We start from the raw sequence: 5980 nt of genomic DNA, 5'->3' as shown, positions 1-5980 counted from the left end.
CTGACTCCACTCAATTTTAATAGTATTACTATTAACTATCGCTAACTGAGAGAAAGTCATTTTCTCCCTGGAGATGATTAAGGGTGTGCAAAATAACTAATAACCATGAATCAACTTCCTATCCAAATTAATCTAAACTTTAAAACCCAATCCAAAATTATATTTTGAAATTGGTGGCCCATTTATCAAATTAAAAAAAATGGTAACCATTGTTACAAACCGGATCAAGTATTCGGTTATCATTTTTCAGTAATCATTTCAAATCAACCCAAAACACATATTTCAGAATCCCTAATTCTCAAAAATCCAAACTTTTTTCATCTTTTTTTCTCTTCATCGTTCTTCAAATTTCAAACTCTAATCCTCTTTTGTATCGTAATTCTCCAAATCACAATCATGGGGTTATGGAAATAGTTGTAAAACCGACAAAATTGTTCTTCAAATCCGACGAGCTCGTCCTTCAACAACGCCTCTAAGATCTCTCTTCTCACACTAACAACTGTTTCAGGTTCAAGTGAAATTCTACTTTGAAGCTTTAATTTCACTTTCATCTTTGACTAAATAGAAACAAATTAACTGTAAAATTGATGAAATATGTGTTTCAGGTTCAAGAGAAAACTCTGCTAACATTTTTACTCTACATCTTCCATTGATATTCAGGTAAACATATTATAAACTTCAAATTTTCCGTTTCTTGCGCTCCAATTTCCAGAGCCTCAATTTCTAGCTACATCGAATTTGCCGTTGTGATGTTTGGATGTTTTTGTCATCATGTTTTTGTTTTTTGAGAATATCTTATTTAAGCATATTGCTCTTATGTGCTTTATGCTTCTTGTTAATTAGTTTTCACTCTAATTGCCTCTTTTTTATGTGCTTTGTGCCTAGTGTTTAATATGAAGAAAATGTTAATGTTTGGATTATTCCGCAGTTGAATTGCATGTGTTCAATACTAACAATTGCATCCTTGCTTGGAAGTGTAGTAGTAATATTTGTCATGTTGAAAAATTGGAATAAGAATTCAACTTTTTTTCTTCTGTTTTGAAGATTCTGCATAATTCAGCACAACTAAATTTTGCTGACTTATTTTTTCGGATTCAAAATTGTGCTTAAAAGTTAAGTTGAGGACATTTAGCCAAGGATTTCTATTATGCTAACTTTTCACCACGACACATGCTTTCACGCTTGATCAACCATTCCGAGAAAATCTTTGACTATGACAAATAAATAAAGAGTCTGTTCTCCTGCACTGCCTTTTGAACCTCCTCTTTGATAATAATATGTTGTTCTCTTAACAAGCTGCATTATCCTTGTTTCTTCTTCCCTCACCAATTGCAAATCCTTCTCATAATTTTCAAGAAAATGGTTCATCTCTCTCACAAACTTCCCTCCTTTATCATTTCCGCACTGCGAAACAAGTCATCGAATTTCAACTATCTTTGCAAGAAGTGTCGAGATAGAACCGACAAAACTATTGTAATTCGTTGAAGCAATTTTCTTTGCATTGGAAAACTCGGCACTGACCCCTCCTACAATTGGTAATCCTAGTTTTATATATCCTATTAGTTTTTGTTCATTTGAGGTAACAAAATTCTTAGAGTCTCCAATGTTGCTACTGCTACTGCTCCTACTGAAACTACAAATCAAACTATGATTCGGTTAAGAACCGCATGTTTCCCTTTGGAACGAACTACTTCTTCGACCACAAAGTGTGGCAACGTAGTTTTTCCATCAACGCTCTTCACATCAGAGAGTTTCCTTAAAGAAACCAAGTTGAAAGCTTGAGCATTACCTCTATTAGTACCTGCATTCATGCGGTTTCCGGCCTTAAGAACTGCTTTAAGAAGTTTCACAAAAACTCCCTAGTTTCGAAGCTCCTTACACGCCATCTCAAGTGTCTGTAGAATCTCCCCGATTTCTTTGATCTCGGAGTCATAATTCAACCTGAATAAAATCGCATTCAAGCGCTTAAATGCCGAAGGAACAACTTTGAGATGTGGTACAAGAAAGATTCAGCTGCTGCAAGTTTTGTTGTGTCTCCTTCATATTCGAGTATGTGAGATTGTTCTTCTTCTGTTGGAGCGATTCTTGAAAGCTTTTCAATTGTATCTGCATTAAGGCCTTGGCCATCGATGAGTGCATCGACGATTTCTTTTCGCGAGACTGCAAGAGATTTCAAAACTATAGCAGTGTTTTGTGATTTTCTAGGGTCAAGAATGAAAGCATTTGTTGATGCCTCCTTGCTTGGACTTATTGATTCATTTAGCCAAGTATATGGTAGCATTGGAAGAACACATTTAGCCAAGTATTTCAATTATGCTAACTTTTCACCACGACACATGAATTTTTTAGCCGTTGTTTTTGCAGCTACAAAACCTTAAACATTTGCTGAAGTTGTAAAAAATATTTAATGGCTTTAGCCTATGCATGCATTGTTTGGTTTGCTTTAGAACTTAGAGGCCCTTTTATATACTTCTTCCTTGTTCTCTTCTTTCCACAAATTCGTTCGTCATGTTTGTGAGCTCAGTTGTTCCAAACTATATCTTGGGCTATGCTCCAGTCATTGCCTTTATTGCATTATTCTTCTTGTTCTGTGGATAGTTCTTGAGCAACAAGGATATTCCGCTTTATTGGCGTTGGATAAACAAGATTTCGACTATGACGTATCCTTACGAAGGACTCTTGATGAATCAATATCAGACTAATGATACTTTTGGGACAAATGATGGTGTACCTATTACTGGTTTTGATATATTAAATAGTCGTCATATTGGTACTGAAGAGTTCAAGAAGAGGAATAATGTGCTTATAATGTTAGGTTGGGTTGTGTTATATAGGATTTTATTTTACATTATTCATTATGGATTCAATTATGGATTCAATTTATGGAACACTTACAAAGTAGGCTAGCATGCTTGAATCATAATTATTCATTTTTTATTTATTTCCATTGTGTGCTTTTTTGATTGTGTGTTTTTTTATTATAATTTGTTTTCCTATTTTTAACAGAATCAAGATGACTAATGTTGGTACAACTTATGCAACATCCGAGAATACAGTTTCAACCCCTCCACCTACAATCTCTAATGAAATGCCACTTGCTCATACTAAGAAGCGAAGGAATCGTTCAGAGGCTTGGAAGCATTTCATTGTATCGTCGGAAGAAGAACAAAAAGCTTCGTGCAAATACTATGACACGAAAATTAAGTATAATAATGGAACTAGTTCCGTGCATGCTCATTTATCGAGATGCCTTATTTACAAGAGGCAAAGGACATCATCTTCTACGACAAGTGTTGAAGAACATGTTGACTCTCCTTTAATTGTCAAGTTTGACCAAGAAGCCATTAGAAGAGCAATGATTAAGACGTTCATAAACATGGAGATTCCTTTTCGGAAGGTTGAACATGAGTCTTTTCATGAATTTATGAGTCTCGCATCACCAAGATTTCAGATTTATTCACGCACAACACTAGCGTGTGATGTCTTGAAACTATGAGATAGTGAAAGAATGATTTTGAAAATTTTTCTCTCTCTGAATTGTCGAAGAGTTTGTCTCACTACTGATATGTGGACTTCTTCTTGTCAAAAGTTGAGTTATATGTGTGTGACAACCCATTTCATTAACAATAATTGGCACTTACAGAAGAAGATTTTAACTTTTTCTCAAGTCACAAGTCATACAGGGGATGTTATTTGTGTAACAATGGAGATGTGCTTGAATAGTTGGGGGTTAAACCGTGTGCTTAGTTTTACAGTTGATAATGCTTCATCTAATGATGTTGGGGTTGAGCGTCTCAAGAGAAGGCTTTTGTCTAGGAATAGTTTAGTTATGAGTGGAAACCATTTTTATATGCGGTGTTGTGCGCATATATTGAATTTAGTTATGAAAGAAGGTTTGAAAGACATTGATGGCTCTATTGGTAGAATTCGTCATGTTGTGTGGTATGCTAGATCTTCTCCTGCGAGGCTTGCTAAATTCAAGGCATGTATTGATGAGGAAAGCATGGATTATAAAGGTTTAGTTTGGCTAGATGTTGAGACTCGTTGGAACTCAACATACTTGATGTTAGTATCCGCATCAAAACATGAGAGGACCTTTGAAAATCAAGTTTTCAAGATGAAAAGTATGTGAATGAGTTGAAAAAGAAGGGGAAATGTGTCCCAACAGAAGAAGATTGGAATCATATTAACTTAATCATCCCATTCTTGAAGTTATTTTATGATGCTACCTTACACATATCGGGGTCATCTTATTTGACAAGCAATATTTATATGTTTGAGATCCTGGGTATTTGAAAGTGTTGGTGTAAGCCCTAGAGGCTAATACTTTTGGTACTTGTATCGAATTATTTATTAATAATAAAAGGCTTTTTCTTTATTATGTTTGTCTAATAAAGTCCCTAGAATAGATAGTCCGTTTAATGTATCAAGTGTGACTTAATCATGAGATCACATTAAACATAAGGACACTATTCTTAATGTATCCATAGTCGAGCTTTATTGTGAAGTGGGATAATATTAAAGCATTAAGACTATTATGTATATAGACTGATGATCACATCTCATGGATCATGGATAAGGAGTTATCAAGTCTTAAACATAGGTATGAATATTAAGAGTAATATTTATACTGGATTGACCCGCTATGAGAATACTATATAGAATGTTATGCAAAGTGTCATAAGTTATTCCCATGGTGATAATGGTGTATACCACCCTTCGACCTGAAACCACTATGGACCCTAGATGTAGAGTCGAGTGCCTTATTGCTGATCAAACATTGTCCATAACTGGATGACCATAAAGACAATTGATGGGTACTCCACGAAGCATGCTAAGGGACATGAGTTACCTAGATGAAATTTTCCCATCCTGCATAACAGGATAAATGTCTATGGGCCCAATATTGAACTGGACAAGGATGACACGGTCTATGCCTTGTGTTCAATATAGACATAAGGGCAAAAGGGTAATTGTACATATAAGTATTATCATAAAAGGATTTGTCAGATCACATGACATTTTCGTGTCTTGGGTAGCAGTGATGTGTTTCTAGATACCGCTCACTGTTTATTATGTTAAATACGTGATTTAATATAATTGCCAATGCCGTGAAAACCTACAGGGTCACACACAAAAGGACGGATTGATGAGAGATAGAGTAAGTAAGGAATACTTTAATGTACGGTGCACTTAAGTGAATTGTAGAACATCGTAAGGTACGGTGTACTTAAGTAGAATACGAAATATGGTAAGGTACCACGCGCTTAAGTGATTTTGGCATATTATAAGATATGGGCCACATACACTTGAGTGGGATTTTTTAGCTTGCAGCCCACACAAGTGGTTCTATAAATAGAACCCTTGTGTAGAAGCATTGGTGTAGTTGTAATTTTGTTTCTCTCTCTCTCTCTCTCTCTCTCTCTCTCACTCACTCACTCACTCATTCAAAGCCTTCATTCGTAGCAGCTAGCACTGAGATTGAAGGAATCTGTTCGTGTGGACTGAGTAGAGGCGTTGTCATCGTTCAACGTTCATGATCGCTCCATAAATCTGCATCAAAGGTTACAATCGCCACAAGAGGTAACGATTTTATCACTGATCATGTCCATTCGTAAGGATCACTAAAGGAGAAATTTTAAATTTTGCTGCGTTTTGGATCGCTCTTCTCCTTCAGTGGTATTAGAGCCTGGTTACGAAACCATGCATCTGATAGTTGTTTATTTTCTGTATTAATACAATTAAAAGATAGAATGAATCAAATAATAAACGAGTAATTAAATTTGGCATCATGTGTGTACGATTTGGATGATTGATGTTAACTATGCTTCGGAATCCGACATTAGTATGGTGAAGCAGCGATACATCGGTCGTCCATAGGGTGTGCAATTGAGATCGATCAAGTTATATATATGATATAAGTAATCCTGGTGCAAAATACGGTATATATAATATACTGTTTCTGTTTCGTTCATTCAAA

At 35.5% G+C, this 5980-nt stretch overlaps 1 pseudogene; it reads right to left on the bottom strand.

Annotated features, from left to right (window-relative positions):
* Positions 1-1176: 1176 nt before the first annotated feature.
* LOC127136459 (formin-like protein 8) lies at positions 1177-5681 on the bottom strand (annotated as a pseudogene).
* Positions 5682-5980: the final 299 nt, after the last annotated feature.

The sequence above is a fragment of the Lathyrus oleraceus genome, chromosome 4 (assembly GCF_024323335.1).
Source record: "Lathyrus oleraceus cultivar Zhongwan6 chromosome 4, CAAS_Psat_ZW6_1.0, whole genome shotgun sequence".
In the NCBI taxonomy this organism is placed as follows: Eukaryota; Viridiplantae; Streptophyta; class Magnoliopsida; order Fabales; family Fabaceae; genus Lathyrus; species Lathyrus oleraceus.
The sequence above is the reverse complement of the archived record's forward strand: the minus strand, read 5'-3'. Positions and strand labels throughout refer to the sequence as shown.